The following is a 22753-nucleotide window of genomic DNA, read 5'->3' as shown; positions in this document are numbered from 1 at the left end:
AGACCTACCAGACTCACAGTAAAAACCCAGAAGTGCCATCCCCAAGAAGGGGGCTGAGTCAGAAAAAGTGAAATCATCTGCAATGTTTCAGTGTTTATGAGACAAATTTTCATTGAGAAAGTGTAACGGTAACAAATACATAGCTGGTCTCTCCTTACATTTGCCATACTCTGAAGCTGTGAGAACTGAGAGCCTAAAGAGCTGAATTCAAACATCTGAAAGACTGAAGTCAATAACTGACTGTATTTATTGAAGAATCAAAGACCTGTCAGGCTCACAGCAAAAATCCAGGGAGGCCACAAATCAGGAAAAATCATAGGTAGGATGAGACAAGTAAAGCTCCAACCCAGTTCTGACCTAGTAAAATTCCTGAAATGACTGAAATGATCAGCCACTCTGATTAACAGAGAAAGGGGTAAATCTTCTCTGGTTCAAAGTAATAGCATCTTCAGTCTCTATGAATTTTTTATTCACCATGTCCAGCACACAATCAAAAATTATGAAATTCCTGAAGCAGGAAAAAGTGACTAAAAATTAAGACAAAAAAAAAAAAAACAAAACAAAACAAGAAAAATTGATTTAGAGGGAATTCAGATTCTGGAGTTAGCACAGAACTTTAAAATGACTATATTGAGAGTAAAAGATGGGGATTAATAGATTAAAATATGGAGAATCTCAACAGAAAATTGGAATCAATTTTAAAAAATCAAATACAGATAAATGAAAAATAAGAAAACTGATCCCCAGCAGACCTTAGGGAATACTAGAAGAAATTTTTTTAGGCTGAAGTAAAATGGCCCAACATAGAACAGAGCTGGCCTCTCCGTCCCATATTGAACTCGAGTTGGAAGAGGCGAGTCCGGTCTCAAAACGGAGGTAAAACCGCCGCCCGGTCGCCCCCAGCCCGACTCCGGCCGTCGCCGCCGCCGCCGCCGCCGCCGCCGCCACCGCCGCCGCCGGGGGGGGTGGGGAGGAGGGCCATGATCCAAAGGAACCAGAACAGTTGAGAAAACTGTTTATTGGTGGTCTGAGCTTTGAAACTACAGACGATAGCTTAAGAGAACATTTTGAGGAATGGGGCACACTTACAGATTGTGTGGTGATAAGAGACCCCCAAACAAAACGTTCCAGGGGCTTTGGTTTTGTGACTTACTCTTGGGTTGAAGAGGTGGATGCAGCAATGTGTGCTCGACCACACAAGGTTGATGGGTGTGTAGTGGAACCAAAGAGAGCTGGTTCTAGAGAGGATCTGTAAAGCCTGGTGCCCATCTAACAGTGAAGAAAATTTTTGTTGGTGGTATTAAAGAAGATACAGAAGAATGTAATTTGAGAGACTACTTTGAAAAGCATGGCGAGATTGAAACCATAGAAGTTATGGAAGACAGGCAGAGTGGAAAAAAGAGAGGATTTGCTTTTGTAACTTTTGATGATCATGATACAGTTGATAAAATTGTTGTTCAGAAATACCACACTATTAATGGGCATAATTGTGAAGTGAAAAAGGCCCTTCCTAAAGAAGAAACGCAATCTGCTGGATCACAAAGAGGTCGTGGAGGTGGATCTGGCAACTTTATGGGTCGTGGAGGAAACTTTGGAGGTGGTGGAGGTAACTTTGGCCGTGGTGGAAACTTGGTGGAAGAGGAGGCTATGGTGGTGGAGGTGGTGGCAGCAGAGGTAGTTATGGAGGAGGTGATGGTGGATAGAACGGATTTGGAGGCGACGGTGGTAACTATGGCGGTGGTCCTGGTTACAGTAGTAGAGGAGGCTATGGTGGTGGTGGACCAGGATATGGAAACCAAGATGGGGGATATGGTGGCGGTGGTGGAGGATATGATGGTTACAATGAAGGAGGAAATTTTGGAGGTAACTATGGTGGTGGTGGGAGCTATAATGATTTTGGAAATTATAGTGGACAACAGCAATCAAATGATGGACCCATGAAGGGAGGCAGTTTTGGTGGAAGAAGCTCGGGAAGTCCCTATGGTGGTGGTTATGGATCTGGTGGTGGAAGTGGTGGATATGGTAGCAGAAGGTTCTCAAAACTCACAAGAAAAGGGCTACAGTTCTTGGCAGGAGAGAGAGCGAGGAGGTGTCAGGAAAGCTGCAGGTTACTTTGAGACAGTCGTCCCGAATGCATTAGAGGAACTGTAAAAATCTGCCACAGAAGGAACGATGATCCATAGTCAGAAAAGTTACTGCAGCTTAAACAGGAAACCCTTCTTGCTCAGGACTGTCCTAGCCACAGTTTGCAAAAAGTGCAGCTATTGATTAATGCAATGGAGTGTCAATTAGATGTACATTCCTGAGGTCTTTTATCTGTTGTAGCTTTGTCTTTTTCTTTTTCTTTTCATTACATCAGGTATATTGCCCTGTAAATTGTGGTAGTGGTACCAGGAATAAAAAATTAAGGAATTTTTAACTTTTCAATATTTGTGTAGTTCAGTTTTTCTACATTTTAGTACAGAAACTTTAACAAAATGCAGCTTTGAAGGTGTTTCCTTGTGAGTTAACAAGAAGATCATTGTTAATTAATATTTTGTATGAATTTTGCTGAAGTTAACTGTAAAGAAACACCTGCTGACTTGCAGTTTAAGGGGATCTATTCTCCCCATTCCCAAACCATGAAATGAATGGGCTCTGACATGTGGAGAGAATAGATATTTGTGTTTGCAATGTGTGTCTTAGATAATAGACTTGGGTATTTAAATTAGCATATTTGTGAATTTAATAGCATTAAGACTTACTTCAAATGAAAAATCTCAAAATTCAAAAAAAAAAAAAAAAAGAACAGAGCTGGGAGCTCGATTGGAGCTGCCTGTGGGGGAGGAGCGCCGCCGCCGAGAGCTGGGAGCTCGATTGGCGCTGCCTGCGGGGGAGGAGCGCCGCCGCGAGCTGGGAGCTCGATTGGCGCTGCCTGCGGGGGAGGAGCGTCGCCGCCGCCGCCGCCGCTCCCGCCGCCGCCGCCGCCGCCGCGAGCTGGGAGCTCAGTTGGCGCTGCCTGCTGGGGAGGAGCGCCGCCGCCGCCGCCGCCGCGAGCTGGGAGCTCGATTGGCGCTGCCTGCGGGGTGGAGCGCCGCCGCCGAGAGCTGGGAGCTCGATTGGCGCTGCCTGCGGGGGAGGAGCGCCGCCGCCGCCGCCGCCGCGAGCTGGGAGCTGGATTGGCGCTGCCTGCGGTGGAGGAGCGCCGCCCCCGCGAGCTGGGAGCTGGATTGGCGCTGCCTGCGGGTGAGGAGCGCCGCCGCCGCCGCCGCGAGCTGGGAGCTCGATTGGCGCTGCCTGCGGGGTAGGAGCGCCGCCGCCGCCGCCGCCGCGAGCTGGGAGCTCAGTTGGCGCTGCCTGCGGGGGAGGAGCGCCGCCGCCGCCGCCGCCGCGAGCTGGGAGCTGGATTGGCGCTGCCTGCGGGGGAGGAGCGCCGCCGCCGCCGCGAGCTGGGAGCTCAGTTGGCGCTGCCTGCTGGGGAGGAGCGCCGCCGCCGCCGCCGCCGCGAGCTGGGAGCTCGATTTGCGCTGCCTGCGGGGTGGAGCGCCGCCGCCGCGAGCTGGGAGCTCGATTGGCGCTGCCTGCGGGGGAGGAGCGCCGCCGCCGCCGCCGCCGCCGCCGCGAGCTGGGAGCTGGATTGGCGCTGCCTGCGGTGGAGGAGCGCCGCCCCCGCGAGCTGGGAGCTGGATTGGCGCTGCCTGCGGGTGAGGAGGGCCGCCGCCGCCGCCGCGAGCTGGGAGCTCGATTGGCGCTGCCTGCGGGGTAGGAGCGCCGCCGCCGCCGCCGCCGCGAGCTGGGAGCTCAGTTGGCGCTGCCTGCGGGGGAGGAGCGCCGCCGCCGCCGCCGCCGCGAGCTGGGAGCTCGATTGGCGCTGCCTGCGGGGGAGGAGCGCCGCCGCCGCCGCCGCGAGCTGGGAGCTCGATTGGCGCTGCCTGCGGGGGAGGAGCGCCGCCGCCGCCGCCGCGAGCTGGGAGCTGGATTGGCGCTGCCTGCGGGGGAGGAGCGCCGCCCCCGCGAGCTGTGAGCTGGATTGGCGCTGCCTGCGGGTGAGGAGCGCCGCCGCCGCCGCCGCCGCCGCCGCCGCCGCCGTCGCCGTCGCCGTGAGTGAGGAAGCGCCTCGGTCAGGCCTGCTGAGGGCCCTCGCCGACGCCTGGGCTTACCCGCCGCCCCGCCAGCTCCGCTCGTTTCCCGTCCCCCGCGGCCCGGCGCGGGGCAGGCCTGCCGGGGCCATGGAGGACGAGGTGGTCCGCATTGCCCAGAAGATGGACAAGATGATGCAGAAGAACGCGGTAAGCGCGGCGGGCGGCGCGGGCCGGAGGGAGGCTGGGCGGCGGGCGGGGGTCAGTCGGCCTGAGGGGTTTCCCGGCCCGCGGTGAGCGCGGCGGGTGCCGCGTGACGGCGGCGAGGCCCGCGCTCTGGGGAGGGGTTCCTGGGGAGGGGGGAGCTTCGTGTCCCGCGGCCGCGTCCCGGGCAGGGGTCCTGGGGGGCGTCCTGTCTCGCAGCCGCGTCCCGGGCAGGGGTTCTGGGGGGCGTCCTGTCCCGCAGCTGCGTCCCGGTCAGGGGTTCTGGGGGGCGTCCTGTCCCGCGGCCGCGTCCCGGGGAGGGGGTCCTGGGGGGGTCCCGGGGAGGGCGTCCGGTCCCGCGGCCACCGGCGCTGGGGCCCGCCCTGGGCGCCCGAGGCCCCTCGTGATTAGCGCAGCCCGGTAAACTCCATCGAGGCGTCCTCCTCATTATTTTAAACGTGACGGTGGTAAAGCCTCGCTGGTTTAGCTGAAGAGTGCAGAGAGCCCTCCCTGTTTGAAAAGAATTCGTTGTCTTTCCCGGGCTCATTGGCCAGCAGCGAGAAAACAACATCAAACAGAGGTTTGTGATCAGTTTTAGACATGAAACTGTTCAAGCAAAACGTGAATTTCCTGGATCTTATTTTTGAGGAAGGCTGAACATTCCCTTGATTGTCTCAACTCTCCTGCATGTTTGCTTAGCAATTAAAAAAGGTGAACTATGCCAGCGTACTTGGCAAGTTGCTAAACTTTTTGGAAAAAGTGGATCTTGTTAGGCCGCGGAGTGCGGGGAGCTGTGTTTAAGGCACTGCCGCCGACGAGGCTGTGCTGCCGGCTGGATTTGGACACATGTCGTTGCTGGTCCTCTCAGTGGTTTACGGTTGCTACCGGTGGCGTTTTCTGTTACTGATAACGTGTGCACGTGAACGTGTTCTCTTGTGGTTTGTATGAGGTGCTCCAGTTTTTGCATTTCTGTCCACCTGTGTGGGTCACTCTCAGTCCCTTGCTTCCGAGTCGTCTATATTTTCAGCTAAACTTCTGAAATTCCAAGTCAAACGAATGTGAAGGAGAGAAGGGCTGCTCTGATTTGCACAGCACTTTGGAGTTACAAAGCGTTTGTGCAGAATTCTTTGGCGACTCACGACAGCTGTGTTGCATTCATTTTACAGAATAAGAAACTGAGTCAGACCAAGCAGTTCACCTCCTTAAATGAAGTGTGCGTTGTGGATTAAGCCAGGACCCGAGTTTCCTGCTGGGCAGCATGCAGAAGTAATGTTAAACACCGAATTCTTAAGACTTCAGACTTGGTGTGCGCCTCTTTTCCTTTAACAGGTGCATTGCCCGGCGTGTAATTTCATACCCTGTTAATCTGTCTTTGCAATTTTGGCTTTTTAAAGTACCTCCTGTTTGTTTTCTGTTCCAGACGTTGCCTGTGCCATTTATTTTTTCTGTTGATACAGGCCTTTCATTCCTCACTGCAAGTGATGAGTTCTGTATATTTGATTGGCTGAACGTTTCTGTTATTCTGTTTAAACTGGCAAGTTTTTTTTCTTTGCCTAGAGAACCCTAGACTCCCCTAGTAGAAGCTGGCTCCTAGGGAAAAAGGCCGTTTCTTGGGTAATTTTTTTCTCGAACTCAGGCTATAAAATGTGTACCTTTTAATCATCTAGTGCACTAGGTGTTTTTGTTTGTTTCCTTTCCTTGAAATAGACGTTTCCTAGAAATGAGGAATTCCTTAGTGAGCAAGTATGGAGAAGACCAGTTTGTATTTATCTGCAGTTCTCAAATTATAAACACATAATGCGTCAGCAGGAGAATGAGGATAAGCTCCACAGATAATCCTCAAGTCTCATTTTTCTTTTCAAATCTTATATTTCTAGTAGTACAGAACTTTACCAATATAAAAACTTGCCCCCCCCCCCCCAAAAAAAAAGAACAGAACTGCAGGAAAGAGCAAAGAGCACTTAAAGTCTGTGTGTGTGTTTAATATATATATGTACATATACCCAGGTACATACACCTTTATATTTATATGTTGTTTTGTAAATAAATGACAATAATAATGTCTTGTGGAGATGTAGAACAGAAGTATACAACAAAAGCACAAACAGCAGGAGGGGGCAAATGGAATTAAACTGTTAAACCTCCATGGGATGGTTCCATGGAGGAGGCAGAGAGGGGGATGGGATCCTCGAAGAGCTGCTGAAGACCTTGCATTTTTTGCAGATCTCTTTAGAATGCTACTTGTATATTATGCTCTCACTGAGTGCACCTGGCTGAGCTATGGCACATTAGCACGGTAAACATTTGTCAGATTTGCCCTAGTCAGAAAATTTTCTATACCTGCCATCCTGCTTGGCACTTAAAATAGTTTTTTTTTTTTAAGGTCTCTATGATATAGGGATGATGGGTGAAGAAGGTAGGCTGCAGGGTAATAATGTAGTATGTATGATCCCATTTTGATACAGTAAACAGAAAGTATTAAATGCATGCCTGTTTGTATGAGCAGTGAGTTTGCATGGTTATCTCAAGAGGGAGGGAATGGGACGGGTAGAGAAAGAGATTGACCACAGGCTATTGTTTTACTTGTTACAAGAGGCATGTGTTGCCTTCATTTCTGATTAAGCTTTTTGTTTACAGATTATTGTAGGTTTACATGCAGTTGTAAGAAATAATAGTGAGATAGGTCCTGTGTGTCCTTTACCCAGTTTTCCCCAATGGTAACATCTTACAGAACCATAGTATACTGTCACAACCTGGGTATTGCCATTGACACAGTCAAGATACAGAACATTTCCATCCCACAGGATCTCTCCTGATGCCATTTTATAGCCACTGCTGCTCCCCCACTCCCCACCAAATCATAATGATCTGATAGTGCAGTGGATAAAGTTGCACTAAAGTTTTTGTGCAGATGATCAAGGGAAAATAGCCCCTGGGGAAGATGGCCCATCTCCCAGTCCCCCGGCCCTATCTGTCCCTGGCAACCTGTCATTTCAAGAATGTTATGTGGGACTTCCCTGGTGGCGCAGCGGTTAAGAATCTGCCTGCCATTGCAGGGGACATGGGTTTGATCCCTTGTCCGGGAAGATCCCACATGCCGCGGAGCAACTAAGCCCATGCGCCACAATGACTGAGCCTGCGCTCTAGAGCCCGGGAGCCACAACTACTGAGCCCACGTGCCACAACTACTGAAGCCCGCGTGCCTAGAGCCCGTGCTCTGCAACAAGAGAAGCCACCGCAGCGAGAAGCCCGCGCACTGCAACAAAGAGTAGCCCCCGCTCGCCGCAACTAGAGAAAGCCCACACGCAGCAACGAAGACCCAACGCAGCCAAAAATAAAATAAATTAACTAATTAATTAAAAAAAAAGAATGCTATGTGAATAAAATCATATAGTGTGTAACCTTTTTTTTTTTTCTTAATTAAAAAAAAGTTTGTTTTTGGCTGCGCTGCCGGTTATGCGATCTTAGTTCCCCGACCAAGGATTGAACCCAGCCCAGGTAGTGAAAGTGCTGAGTGCTAAACACTGGCCCGCCAGGGAATTCCCAGTATGTAACCTTTTGGATTGGCCTTTTTCAATCAATGTAATTCCCTGGAGAGTCATCCAAATTGCATGAATCAATAGTGCTCCTTTTTTTAAAAAAAAAAAAATATATATATTTATTTATTTATTTGGCTGTGCGGGTATATAGTTGCAGCATGCGGGATCTAGTTCCCTGACCAGGGATGGAACCTGGGCCCCCTGCATTGAGAGTGCAGAGTCTTAACCGCTGGAACACCAGAGAGGTCCCAGTGCCGCTTTCTTTTTAATTGCTGAGTAGTATTCCATGGTTTGGCTATACTTCAGTTTGTTTAATCACTTGCCCATTGAAGAACATCTGAGTTTTTTCCCATTTCTTGACTATTACTGAGAGAGATGCTGTGGACATTTGTGTACCTTTTTTTGTGCGAACATGCGTTCTCTGGGGTAAATGCCGTATGGTAAGTGTTGCTTTTTTTTTTTTTTTTTTTTTTTGGCTACGCTGTGCCACATGTGGGATCTTGGTTCCCCAATCAGGGATCGAGCCCGTGCCCCCTGCATTGGGAGCTTGGAGTCTTAACCACTGGACTGCCAGGGAAATTCCTGTATTGCTCCCCCTGCCCCACTTGATTGATTGATTGATTGATTGGTTGATTGGCTGTATTGGGTCTTAGTTGCGGCACGCGGGACCTTCGTTAAGGCATGTGGGATCTTTTTTGTCATTGCGGCGCACGGGCTCTTCGTTGCAGCATGAGAGCTTCTCTCTAGTTGTGGCGTGCGGGTTTTCTCTCTCTAGTTGTGGCACGTGGGCTCTGTAGTTGTGGCGTGCAGGCTCCAGAGCGCGTGGGCTCTGTAGTTTGCTGCACGTGGGCTACCTCATTGAGGTGTGCGAGCTCAGTAGTTTGGCGCGAGGGCTTAGTTGCCCCGCGGCGTGTGGGATCTTAGTTCCCCGACCGGGAATCGAACCCACGTCCCCTGCATTGCAGGGCGGATTCTTTACCACTGAACCACCAGGGAAGTCCCTGTATTGCTTTTTTAAATTAAAAAAAAAAAAAAAAAAGGAAAAGCAATCAGAGGTAAAACAACTAATTATATGATTGCCTTTCAAAGTACATATTCAAACCCTACATTGTTGGTGTACATAACTTCTTTATGTTGATTTCTGGTGTTTAGCTCTAGTAACAAGACAATAATAATAACGCTGTAGTTTTCCTTGTTTCTTTCAACTGATGATCTGTGTATTTCTTACAAATAATAATTAACACTCACAAGCTACCAGGAGGCAAGTAATGGTTAGTGCTGGTGTGGTTAACTCCTTTATAGATAGGGAGGTTGAGGCATGGATATTGTGGAATTTGCCATGTTGAGGCATGGGTATTGTGGAATTTACCTAAGGTTATAACACTGTGTTCTGACTCAGATTCATTCAGATTTACTCCTTCTCTTTCTGTCTCCTGAATTAATAACTCTTTGTAATTTTGACCTAGGTGTGAGGACACGAAAAGGGTTTTTTCCTGTACCTGAGGTTTAGTGCTTGTTTTATAGAAGCAATATAGTATAGTGGTTAGAGTATGCACTTTAGCATCTGATTTTTTTTTCTTCTTAAGTCTTTAATGAATTTGTTACAATATTGCTTCTGTTTTATGTTTTGCACATGCCGGAAAGGTAATAGGCCTTGGCCCCTGGGCCTGGGCTTCGTCTCTTGTGCTGTCTCCTGTCCCTGTTGCCCCCGCGCGCTGGCCCGTCCGTGCTGTGCCAGGGGATATTGGTCGTCTCCCGGCTCAGTTCACAGTAGCTGAAAGGGACAGTGTGTAATGTTCTGATTTCTGCCCATCGTTTTCAAAGGGAGGCTCTGGCCATTGCTCCTCGGGTAAAATGCAGAGGGAGTGCTTTTTAAGATGGGACTGTCAGTGTTAGGGCCACTCCTTAATTACCAAAACGGAATCCCCTTCAGTTCCTCCAGCTGTGTTGTTTTGGCACAGAAAATGTGAGTAATAGGAATTTGGAACTAAGTTGGAGTGAAAAAACGCACCGGTCCCGCCGAATTTTCCATCGAAACAGTTGATTTGTGTTGTCTCTAGGAATTCTAAAGGGCGTACCGTTGCTTCCTAACCGGTGTCATTTGGGAGATCTACCTCTGTACGTTCAAATGATTAATTTTGAGACTTTGCTCATGTGTGCAGTAAACCCTTTAATTCCCTAAGACCTTCCTTTCCTCCATCTCATACCCCATTAAGCCCGCTTCAGTTTATCTCCTGAATTTCTTTGGAATCTGTCAGCTCTCCCTCAACATTCTAATACTGAACTTGCCTGTCTGTTGCGATTAGGTCCTAACTAGTGTCCATATATCTTGTTTCCTTCCAATCCATTCTTCACACAAGAAACCTTCAAAGCAAGTTGGAACATTGCTCATAAACATCGCTCACAAACATTGTTTTGAGAATAGAAAACACAGTGTTGGCCTTTAAGACTCTGCGTGGTCTAGAATCCTCTCTGCTTCTCTAGCCCCATCTTGTGCCACTTGTGCCCTCACTGTCTATGCTTCAGATACACTGAATTAACCTTAGTTCTCACTCATCTGACAGAAGTCAGTTGAGAAATTATTTTTCACTGTGATTCCTAGCATTAAGGAATTTGATGATCAGGTTTTGTATGAGGACTAAAACTAAACTGGGAAGTGGAAGAATTGAGTTTAAACTGTGTCAGTCAACACGCATGTATTAATGATACCTAAGTATTGAACACGGGACTAGGTTTCATGAGGGATACAGAAGTTCTGGCCATCTCTGGTTTTGGATATCCCTTATTTGTTGAGACCTTTGCGTTGTTTGGTTGCCTTTTGTCTGTTTTCCAGATGGGAAAACAGGAACAAGGGAAGTATAGGTTATTACTAAGTGGGGTTGAACAAGTGGAGCAGCAAACTGCAAAGCAGAAAGAAGAGGGACGTACTATAGAGGGATATGATTTCCATTTTCAAGGCGCCTGCGTCCTGTGCAGGGAGACAGCCTAACATAACATGTGCCTAACAAAAAATATATTGACTTCTTACTAAAATCTCCAGTTCATATAACCAAGGGGTTTATACCTTCTCCTTTAAAAGTGATATTCCTGGGGGGAGGGAGGGGCAAGATGGCAGAAGAGTAAGACGTGGAGATCACCTTCCTTCCCACAGATACAGTAGAAATACATCTACACGTGGAACTGCTCCTACAGAACACCCACTGAACGCTGGCAGAAGACGTCAGACCTCCCAAAAGCTTTATTTTATTTTATTTTATCATCTTTATATCTATATATAAAGTACAGTCTTGAGCTAGTACAGGTAGCCTGAGAGTCTTAGAGGCCTTTAGTTAAAGGAATCTAGCCAGCGAACATAATTCTCATACTAAACTGCCACAAGGAAGAAGTTAACTTACCCTGTATGTCAGGGTCCAAAAAAATTTAAAGATGTGCCTAATGCAAAAATAAGTTATAAAGATTTAGGCCAGTCAAAAACTAACAGCAGTTTCAGGTAGAGGTGCATGCCTAATGTAAACCAGCATAGTTTCCATTTACTGCGTTCTTGTAATCACTGAAATAAAAACTTCTACAAGATTAAAAAAAAAAAATTCACCGATTAAAGTAAGTGTACAATTCACTAGTTCTTAGTATTTTCACAACCAATATTGCTATCTAATTCCAGAACATTTTTGTCACGCCCCCCACAAAGAAATCTTGTATATGTTAGCTGTTACTCCCTATTTTCCCCTCCCCAACATCCCCTGGCATCCACTAATCTACTTTCTGTCTATATGGATTTGCTCATCCTGGACATTTCATAGACATGGAATTATACAATATATGACCTTTTGCTATTGGCTTGAAATATTTCTCCCTTTAATAGTGTCAGTTTTTCGGACTTCCCTGGTGGTACAGTGGTTAAGAATCCGCCTGCCAATGCAGGGGACACGGGCTCGAGCCCTGGTCTGGGAAGATCCCACATGCCGCGGAGCAACTAAGCCCGCACGCCAAAACTACTGAGCCTGCGCTCTAGAGCCCAAGAGCCACAACTACTGAAGCCCATGCACTTAGAGCCCGTGCTCCTCAACAAGAGAAGCCACCGCAACGAGAAGGCCACGCACCACAACAAAGAGTAGCCCCTGCTCGCCACAGCTAGAGAAAACCCGCGCGCAGCAACGAAGACCCAACGCAGCCAAAAATAAAAATACAAATAAATAAATAAATAAATTTATTTATTTATTTAAAAAATAGTGTCAGGCTTTATCATTTTAATTCTGTTAGTTTTTCTTTATGTATTTGGGACTTGCTTATACTGCATTTGTCTTTTAAGTCATATAGGAGAAAAACTGAATTACAAACAAAAATACATTTATACTGTCTTTTGTATTTCCTTATGTAGTGGACATACTCCACTGGAAAAGAGAAATCACCATACCTTTTGATGAACTCATTTGCTGGCATGATGGAGTGAAATCTAGCAGAATGTCAAGCCGATTTCCCCCACAGGACATTTCCTTAGTGTCAGGGTGGTACAGGATGATGGGGGACTGAGCCAAGAAAGCAGAGTGAAATTTCCTGCACAGTCATGGCACGAACAAACCAAATCCCGCTAGATAAAGGGGCCTGTGACAATCATTAGGTCTCCTCTTCAAGACATTTGCCAGTTTTTGAACCTATAGAAAGCAGGAAGCTTAAATACCTAATGCCTGAGGGAGAGAACTTTCCAAAGTGAGGAATCAGAGACCTACCAGACTCACAGTAAAAACCCAGAAGTGCCATCCCCAAGAAGGGGGCTGAGTCAGAAAAAGTGAAATCATCTGCAATGTTTCAGTGTTTATGAGACAAATTTTCATTGAGAAAGTGTAACGGTAACAAATACATAGCTGGTCTCTCCTTACATTTGCCATACTCTGAAGCTGTGAGAACTGAGAGCCTAAAGAGCTGAATTCAAACATCTGAAAGACTGAAGTCAATAACTGACTGTATTTATTGAAGAATCAAAGACCTGTCAGGCTCACAGCAAAAATCCAGGGAGGCCACAAATCAGGAAAAATCATAGGTAGCATGAGACAAGTAAAGCTCCAACCCAGTTCTGACCTAGTAAAATTCCTGAAATGACTGAAATGATCAGCCACTCTGATTAACAGAGAAAGGGGTAAATCTTCTCTGGTTCAAAGTAATAGCATCTTCAGTCTCTATGAATTTTTTATTCACCATGTCCAGCACACAATCAAAAATTATGAAATTCCTGAAGCAGGAAAAAGTGACTAAAAATTAAGACAAAAAAAAAACAAAACAAAACAAGAAAAATTGATTTAGAGGGAATTCAGATTCTGGAGTTAGCACAGAACTTTAAAATGACTATATTGAGAGTAAAAGATGGGGATTAATAGATTAAAATATGGAGAATCTCAACAGAAAATTGGAATCAATTTTAAAAAATCAAATACAGATAAATGAAAAATAAGAAAACTGATCCCCAGCAGACCTTAGGGAATACTAGAAGAAATTTTTTTAGGCTGAAGTAAAATGGCCCAACATAGAACAGAGCTGGCCTCTCCGTCCCATATTGAACTCGAGTTGGAAGAGGCGAGTCCGGTCTCAAAACGGAGGTAAAACCGCCGCCCGGTCGCCCCCAGCCCGACTCCGGCCGTCGCCGTCGCCGCCGCCGCCGTCGCCGCCGCCGCCGCCGCCGGGGGTGGGGTGGGGAGGAGGGCCATGATCCAAAGGAACCAGAACAGTTGAGAAAACTGTTTATTGGTGGTCTGAGCTTTGAAACTACAGACGATAGCTTAAGAGAACATTTTGAGGAATGGGGCACACTTACAGATTGTGTGGTGATAAGAGACCCCCAAACAAAACGTTCCAGGGGCTTTGGTTTTGTGACTTACTCTTGGGTTGAAGAGGTGGATGCAGCAATGTGTGCTCGACCACACAAGGTTGATGGGCGTGTAGTGGAACCAAAGAGAGCTGGTTCTAGAGAGGATCTGTAAAGCCTGGTGCCCATCTAACAGTGAAGAAAATTTTTGTTGGTGGTATTAAAGAAGATACAGAAGAATGTAATTTGAGAGACTACTTTGAAAAGCATGGCGAGATTGAAACCATAGAAGTTATGGAAGACAGGCAGAGTGGAAAAAAGAGAGGATTTGCTTTTGTAACTTTTGATGATCATGATACAGTTGATAAAATTGTTGTTCAGAAATACCACACTATTAATGGGCATAATTGTGAAGTGAAAAAGGCCCTTCCTAAAGAAGAAACGCAATCTGCTGGATCACAAAGAGGTCGTGGAGGTGGATCTGGCAACTTTATGGGTCGTGGAGGAAACTTTGGAGGTGGTGGAGGTAACTTTGGCCGTGGTGGAAACTTGGTGGAAGAGGAGGCTATGGTGGTGGAGGTGGTGGCAGCAGAGGTAGTTATGGAGGAGGTGATGGTGGATAGAACGGATTTGGAGGCGACGGTGGTAACTATGGCGGTGGTCCTGGTTACAGTAGTAGAGGAGGCTATGGTGGTGGTGGACCAGGATATGGAAACCAAGATGGGGGATATGGTGGCGGTGGTGGAGGATATGATGGTTACAATGAAGGAGGAAATTTTGGAGGTAACTATGGTGGTGGTGGGAGCTATAATGATTTTGGAAATTATAGTGGACAACAGCAATCAAATGATGGACCCATGAAGGGAGGCAGTTTTGGTGGAAGAAGCTCGGGAAGTCCCTATGGTGGTGGTTATGGATCTGGTGGTGGAAGTGGTGGATATGGTAGCAGAAGGTTCTCAAAACTCACAAGAAAAGGGCTACAGTTCTTGGCAGGAGAGAGAGCGAGGAGGTGTCAGGAAAGCTGCAGGTTACTTTGAGACAGTCGTCCCGAATGCATTAGAGGAACTGTAAAAATCTGCCACAGAAGGAACGATGATCCATAGTCAGAAAAGTTACTGCAGCTTAAACAGGAAACCCTTCTTGCTCAGGACTGTCCTAGCCACAGTTTGCAAAAAGTGCAGCTATTGATTAATGCAATGGAGTGTCAATTAGATGTACATTCCTGAGGTCTTTTATCTGTTGTAGCTTTGTCTTTTTCTTTTTCTTTTCATTACATCAGGTATATTGCCCTGTAAATTGTGGTAGTGGTACCAGGAATAAAAAATTAAGGAATTTTTAACTTTTCAATATTTGTGTAGTTCAGTTTTTCTACATTTTAGTACAGAAACTTTAACAAAATGCAGCTTTGAAGGTGTTTCCTTGTGAGTTAACAAGAAGATCATTGTTAATTAATATTTTGTATGAATTTTGCTGAAGTTAACTGTAAAGAAACACCTGCTGACTTGCAGTTTAAGGGGATCTATTCTCCCCATTTCCAAACCATGAAATGAATGGGCTCTGACATGTGGAGAGAATAGATATTTGTGTTTGCAATGTGTGTCTTAGATAATAGACTTGGGTATTTAAATTAGCATATTTGTGAATTTAATAGCATTAAGACTTACTTCAAATGAAAAATCTCAAAATTCAAAAAAAAAAAAAAAAAAGAACAGAGCTGGGAGCTCGATTGGAGTTGCCTGTGGGGGAGGAGCGCCGCCGCCGCCGCCGAGAGCTGGGAGCTCGATTGGCGCTGCCTGCAGGGGAGGAGCGCCGCCGCGAGCTGGGAGCTCGATTGGCGCTGCCTGCGGGGGAGGAGCGTCGCCGCCGCCGCCGCCGCTGCCGCCGCCGCCTTCGCCGCGAGCTGGGAGCTCGATTGGCGCTGCCTGCGGGGGAGGAGCGCCGCCGCCGCCGCCGCCAGCTGGGAGCTTGATTGGCGCTGCCTGCGGGGGAGGAGCGCCGCCGCCGCCGCCGCCGCGAGCTGGGAGCTGGATTTGCGCTGCCTGCGGGGGAGGAGCGCCGCCGCCGCCGCCGCCAGCTGGGAGCTTGATTGGCGCTGCCTGCGGGGGAGGAGCGCCGCCGCCGCCGCGAGCTGGGAGCTCAGTTGGCGCTGCCTGCTGGGGAGGAGCGCCGCCGCCGCCGCCGCCGCGAGCTGGGAGCTCGATTGGCGCTGCCTGCGGGGTGGAGCGCCGCCGCCGCGAGCTGGGAGCTCGATTGGCGCTGCCTGCGGGGGAGGAGCGCCGCCGCCGCCGCCGCCGCGAGCTGGGAGCTGGATTGGCGCTGCCTGCGGGTGAGGAGCGCCGCCGCCGCCGCCGCGAGCTGGGAGCTCGATTGGCGCTGCCTGCGGGGTAGGAGCGCCGCCGCCGCCGCCGCCGCGAGCTGGGAGCTCAGTTGGCGCTGCCTGCTGGGGAGGAGCGCCGCCGCCGCCGCCGCCGCGAGCTGGGAGCTCGATTGGCGCTGCCTGCGGGGGAGGAGCGCCGCCGCCGCCGCCGCCGCGAGCTGGGAGCTGGATTGGCGCTGCCTGCGGGGGAGGAGCGCCGCCGCCGCCGCGAGCTGGGAGCTCAGTTGGCGCTGCCTGCTGGGGAGGAGCGCCGCCGCCGCCGCCGCCGCGAGCTGGGAGCTCGATTGGCGCTGCCTGCGGGGTGGAGCGCCGCCGCCGCGAGCTGGGAGCTCGATTGGCGCTGCCTGCGGGGGAGGAGCGCCGCCCCCGCGAGCTGGGAGCTGGATTGGCGCTGCCTGCGGGTGAGGAGCGCCGCCGCCGCCGCCGCCGCCAGCTGGGAGCTTGATTGGCGCTGCCTGCGGGGGAGGAGCGCCGCCGCCGCCGCGAGCTGGGAGCTCGGCGCTGCCTGCTGGGGAGGAGCGCCGCTGCCGCCGCCGCCGCGAGCTGGGAGCTCGATTGGCGCTGCCTGCGGGGTGGAGCGCCGCCGCCGCGAGCTGGGAGCTCGATTGGCGCTGCCTGCGGGGGAGGAGCGCCGCCGCCGCCGCCGCCGCGAGCTGGGAGCTGGATTGGCGCTGCCTGCGGTGGAGGAGCGCCGCCCCCGCGAGCTGGGAGCTGGATTGGCGCTGCCTGCGGGTGAGGAGCGCCGCCGCCGCCGCCGCGAGCTGGGAGCTCGATTGGCGCTGCCTGCGGGGGAGGAGCGCCGCCGCCGCCGCCGCCGCGAGCTGGGAGCTCAGTTGGCGCTGCCTGCTGGGGAGGAGCGCCGCCGCCGCCGCCGCCGCCGCGAGCTGGGAGCTCGATTGGCGCTGCCTGCGGGGTGGAGCGCCGCCGCCGCGAGCTGGGAGCTCGATTGGCGCTGCCTGCGGGGGAGGAGCGCCGCCGCCGCCGCCGCCGCGAGCTGGGAGCTGGATTGGCGCTGCCTGCGGGGGAGGAGCGCCGCCCCCGCGAGCTGGGAGCTGGATTGGCGCTGCCTGCGGGTGAGGAGCGCCGCCGCCGCCGCCGCCGCCGCCGCCGCCGTCGCCGTCGCCGTGAGTGAGGAAGCGCCTCGGTCCGGCCTGCTGAGGGCCCTCGCCGACGCCTGGGCTTACCCGCCGCCCCGCCAGCTCCGCTCGTTTCCCGTCCCCCGCGGCCCGGCGCGGGGCAGGCCTGCCGGGGCCATGGAGGACGAGGTGGTCCGCATTGCCCAGAAGATGGACAAGATGATGCAGAAGAACGCGGTAGGCGCGGCGGGCGGCGCGGGCCGGAGGGAGGCTGGGCGGCGGGCGGGGGTCAGTCGGCCTGAGGGGTTTCCCGGCCCGCGGTGAGCGCGGCGGGTGCCGCGTGACGGCGGCGAGGCCCGCGCTCTGGGGAGGGGTTCCTGGGGAGGGGGGAGCTTCGTGTCCCGCGGCCGCGTCCCGGGCAGGGGTCCTGGGGGGCGTCCTGTCTCGCAGCCGCGTCCCGGGCAGGGGTTCTGGGGGGCGTCCTGTCCCGCAGCTGCGTCCCGGTCAGGGGTTCTGGGGGGCGTCCTGTCCCGCGGCCACGTCCCGGGGAGGGGGTCCTGGGGGGGTCCCGGGGAGGGCGTCCGGTCCCGCGGCCACCGGCGCTGGGGCCCGCCCTGGGCGCCCGAGGCCCCTCGTGATTAGCGCAGCCCGGTAAACTCCATGGAGGCGTCCTCCTCATTATTTTAAACGTGACGGTGGTAAAGCCTCGCTGGTTTAGCTGAAGAGTGCAGAGAGCCCTCCCCGTTTGAAAGAATTCGTTGTCTTTCCCGGGCTCATTGGCCAGCAGCGAGAAAACAACATCAAACAGAGGTTTGTGATCAGTTTTAGACATGAAACTGTTCAAGCAAAACGTGAATTTCCTGGATCTTATTTTTGAGGAAGGCTGAACATTCCCTTGATTGTCTCAACTCTCCTGCATGTTTGCTTAGCAATTAAAAAAGGTGAACTATGCCAGTGTACTTGGCAAGTTGCTAAACTTTTTGGAAAAAGTGGATCTTGTTAGGCCGCGGAGTGCGGGGAGCTGTGTTTAAGGCACTGCCGCCGACGAGGCTGTGCTGCCGGCTGGATTTGGACACATGTCGTTGCTGGTCCTCTCAGTGGTTTACGGTTGCTACCGGTGGCGTTTTCTGTTACTGATAACGTGTGCACGTGAACGTGTTCTCTTGTGGTTTGTATGAGGTGCTCCAGTTTTTGCATTTCTGTCCACCTGTGTGGGTCACTCTCAGTCCCTTGCTTCCGAGTCGTCTATATTTTCAGCTAAACTTCTGAAATTCCAAGTCAAACGAATGTGAAGGAGAGAAGGGCTGCTCTGATTTGCACAGCACTTTGGAGTTACAAAGCGTTTGTGCAGAATTCTTTGGCGACTCACGACAGCTGTGTTGCATTCATTTTACAGAATAAGAAACTGAGTCAGACCAAGCAGTTCACCTCCTTAAATGAAGTGTGCGTTGTGGATTAAGCCAGGACCCGAGTTTCCTGCTGGGCAGCATGCAGAAGTAATGTTAAACACCGAATTCTTAAGACTTCAGACTTGGTGTGCGCCTCTTTTCCTTTAACAGGTGCATTGCCCGGCGTGTAATTTCATACCCTGTTAATCTGTCTTTGCAATTTTGGCTTTTTAAAGTACCTCCTGTTTGTTTTCTGTTCCAGACGTTGCCTGTGCCATTTATTTTTTCTGTTGATACAGGCCTTTCATTCCTCACTGCAAGTGATGAGTTCTGTATATTTGATTGGCTGAACGTTTCTGTTATTCTGTTTAAACTGGCAAGTTTTTTTTCTTTGCCTAGAGAACCCTAGACTCCCCTAGTAGAAGCTGGCTCCTAGGGAAAAAGGCCGTTTCTTGGGTAATTTTTTTCTCGAACTCAGGCTATAAAATGTGTACCTTTTAATCATCTAGTGCACTAGGTGTTTTTGTTTGTTTCCTTTCCTTGAAATAGACGTTTCCTAGAAATGAGGAATTCCTTAGTGAGCAAGTATGGAGAAGACCAGTTTGTATTTATCTGCAGTTCTCAAATTATAAACACATAATGCGTCAGCAGGAGAATGAGGATAAGCTCCACAGATAATCCTCAAGTCTCATTTTTCTTTTCAAATCTTATATTTCTAGTAGTACAGAACTTTACCAATATAAAAACTTGCCCCCCCCCCCCAAAAAAAAAGAACAGAACTGCAGGAAAGAGCAAAGAGCACTTAAAGTCTGTGTGTGTGTTTAATATATATATGTACATATACCCAGGTACATACACCTTTATATTTATATGTTGTTTTGTAAATAAATGACAATAATAATGTCTTGTGGAGATGTAGAACAGAAGTATACAACAAAAGCACAAACAGCAGGAGGGGGCAAATGGAGTTAAACTGTTAAACCTCCATGGGATGGTTCCATGGAGGAGGCAGAGAGGGGGATGGGATCCTCGAAGAGCTGCTGAAGACCTTGCATTTTTTGCAGATCTCTTTAGAATGCTACTTGTATATTATGCTCTCACTGAGTGCACCTGGCTGAGCTATGGCACATTAGCACGGTAAACATTTGTCAGATTTGCCCTAGTCAGAAAATTTTCTATACCTGCCATCCTGCTTGGCACTTAAAATAGTTTTTTTTTTTTAAGGTCTCTATGATATAGGGATGATGGGTGAAGAAGGTAGGCTGCAGGGTAATAATGTAGTATGTATGATCCCATTTTGATACAGTAAACAGAAAGTATTAAATGCATGCCTGTTTGTATGGGCAGTGAGTTTGCATGGTTATCTCAAGAGGGAGGGAATGGGACGGGTAGAGAAAGAGATTGACCACAGGCTATTGTTTTACTTGTTACAAGAGGCATGTGTTGCCTTCATTTCTGATTAAGCTTTTTGTTTACAGATTATTGTAGGTTTACATGCAGTTGTAAGAAATAATAGTGAGATAGGTCCTGTGTGTCCTTTACCCAGTTTTCCCCAATGGTAACATCTTACAGAACCATAGTATACTGTCACAACCTGGGTATTGCCATTGACACAGTCAAGATACAGAACATTTCCATCCCACAGGATCTCTCCTGATGCCATTTTATAGCCACTGCTGCTCCCCCACTCCCCACCAAATCATAATGATCTGATAGTGCAGTGGATAAAGTTGCACTAAAGTTTTTGTGCAGATGATCAAGGGAAAATAGCCCCTGGGGAAGATGGCCCATCTCCCAGTCCCCCGGCCCTATCTGTCCCTGGCAACCTGTCATTTCAAGAATGTTATGTGGGACTTCCCTGGTGGCGCAGCGGTTAAGAATCTGCCTGCCATTGCAGGGGACATGGGTTTGATCCCTTGTCCGGGAAGATCCCACATGCCGCGGAGCAACTAAGCCCATGCGCCACAATGACTGAGCCTGCGCTCTAGAGCCCGGGAGCCACAACTACTGAGCCCACGTGCCACAACTACTGAAGCCCGCGTGCCTAGAGCCCGTGCTCTGCAACAAGAGAAGCCACCGCAGCGAGAAGCCCGCGCACTGCAACAAAGAGTAGCCCCCGCTCGCCGCAACTAGAGAAAGCCCACACGCAGCAACGAAGACCCAACGCAGCCAAAAATAAAATAAATTAACTAATTAATTAAAAAAAAAGAATGCTATGTGAATAAAATCATATAGTGTGTAACCTTTTTTTTTTTTCTTAATTAAAAAAAAGTTTGTTTTTGGCTGCGCTGCCGGTTATGCGATCTTAGTTCCCCGACCAAGGATTGAACCCAGCCCAGGTAGTGAAAGTGCTGAGTGCTAAACACTGGCCCGCCGGGGAATTCCCAGTATGTAACCTTTTGGATTGGCCTTTTTCAATCAATGTAATTCCCTGGAGAGTCATCCAAATTGCATGAATCAATAGTGCTCCTTTTTTTTAAAAAAAAAAATATATATATTTATTTATTTATTTATTTGGCTGTGCGGGTATTTAGTTGCAGCATGCGGGATCTAGTTCCCTGACCAGGGATGGAACCTGGGCCCCCTGCATTGAGAGTGCAAAGTCTTAACCGCTGGAACACCAGAGAGGTCCCAGTGCCGCTTTCTTTTTAATTGCTGAGTGGTATTCCATGGTTTGGCTATACTTCAGTTTGTTTAATCACTTGCCCATTGAAGAACATCTGAGTTTTTTCCCATTTCTTGACTATTACTGAGAGAGATGCTGTGGACATTTGTGTACCTTTTTTTGTGCGAACATGCGTTCTCTGGGGTAAATGCCGTATGGTATGTGTTGCTTTTTTTTTTTTTTTTTTTTTTTTGGCTACGCTGTGCCACATGTGGGATCTTGGTTCCCCAATCAGGGATCGAGCCCGTGCCCCCTGCATTGGGAGCTTGGAGTCTTAACCACTGGACTGCCAGGGAAATTCCTGTATTGCTCCCCCTGCCCCACTTGATTGATTGATTGATTGATTGGTTGATTGGCTGTATTGGGTCTTAGTTGCGGCACGCGGGACCTTCGTTAAGGCATGTGGGATCTTTTTTGTCATTGCGGCGCACGGGCTCTTCGTTGCAGCATGAGAGCTTCTCTCTAGTTGTGGCGTGCGGGTTTTCTCTCTCTAGTTGTGGCGTGCAGTCTCCAGAGCGCGTGGGCTCTGTAGTTTGCTGCACGTGGGCTACCTCATTGAGGTGTGCGAGCTCAGTAGTTTGGCGCGAGGGCTTAGTTGCCCCGCGGCGTGTGGGATCTTAGTTCCCCGACCGGGAATCGAACCCGCGTCCCCTGCATTGCAGGGCGGATTCTTTACCACTGAACCACCAGGGAAGTCCCTGTATTGCTTTTTTAAATTTAAAAAAAAAAAAAAAGGAGAAGCAATTAGAGGTACAACAACTAATTATAAGATTGCCTCTCAAAGTACATATTCAAACCCTACATTCTTGGTGTACATAACTTCTTTATGTTGATTTCTGGTGTTTAGCTCTAGTAACAAGGCAATAATAATAACGCTGTAGTTTTCCTTGTTTCTTTCAACTGATGATCTGTGTATTTATTACAAAATAATTTTTTTTTTTTTTTACAAGTAATATTAACACTCACAAGCTACCAGGAGGCAAGTAATGGTTAGCGCTGGTGTGGTTAACTCCTTTATAGATAGGGAGGTTGAGGCATGGGTATTGTGGAATTTGCCATGTTTAGGCATGGGTATTGTGGAATGTGCCTAAGGTTATACTATAGCACTGTGTTCTGACTCAGATTCATTCAGATTTATTCCTTCTCTTTCTGTCTCCTGAATTAACTCTTTGTAATTTTGACCTAGGTGTGAGGACACGAAAAGGGTTTTTTCTGTATCTGACGTTTAGTGCTTGTTTTATAGAAGCAATATAGTATAGTTTTTAGAGTATGCACTTTAGCATGTGATTTTTTTTTTTTTCTTAAGTCTTTAATGAATTTGTTACAATATTGCTTCTGTTTTATGTTTTGCACATGCCGGAAAGGTAATAGGCCTTGGCCCCTGGGCCTGGACTTCGTCTCTTGTGCTGTCTCCTGTCCCTGTTGCCGCCGCGCGCTGGCCCGTCCGCGCTGTGTCAGGGCGTATTGGTCGTCTCGCGGCTCAGTTCACAGTAGCTGAAAGGGACAGTGTGTTATGTTCTGATTTCTCCCCATCGTTTTCAAAGGGAGGCTCTGGCCATTGCTCCTCGGGTAAAATGCAGAGGGAGTGCTTTTTAAGATGGGACTGTCAGTGTTGGGGACACTCCTCAATTACCAAAACGGAATCCCCT

General features: G+C 49.5%; 1 pseudogene across 1 annotated transcript; it reads left to right on the top strand.

Annotated features, from left to right (window-relative positions):
- The first annotated feature begins 837 nt into the window (after positions 1-837).
- Positions 838-22195, top strand: LOC309653837 (heterogeneous nuclear ribonucleoprotein A3 pseudogene; annotated as a pseudogene). The gene is made up of 3 exons: positions 838-2069; positions 13420-14073; positions 22170-22195. The product of its transcript is annotated as a heterogeneous nuclear ribonucleoprotein A3 pseudogene (transcript).
- The last annotated feature ends 558 nt before the right edge of the window (positions 22196-22753 follow it).

The sequence above is a fragment of the Balaenoptera physalus genome (assembly GCF_965194825.1).
Source record: "Balaenoptera physalus genome assembly, contig: HAP1_SCAFFOLD_1282, whole genome shotgun sequence".
Lineage (NCBI taxonomy): Eukaryota > Metazoa > Chordata > Mammalia > Artiodactyla > Balaenopteridae > Balaenoptera > Balaenoptera physalus.
This window is presented reverse-complemented; position numbering and strand designations above follow the sequence as displayed.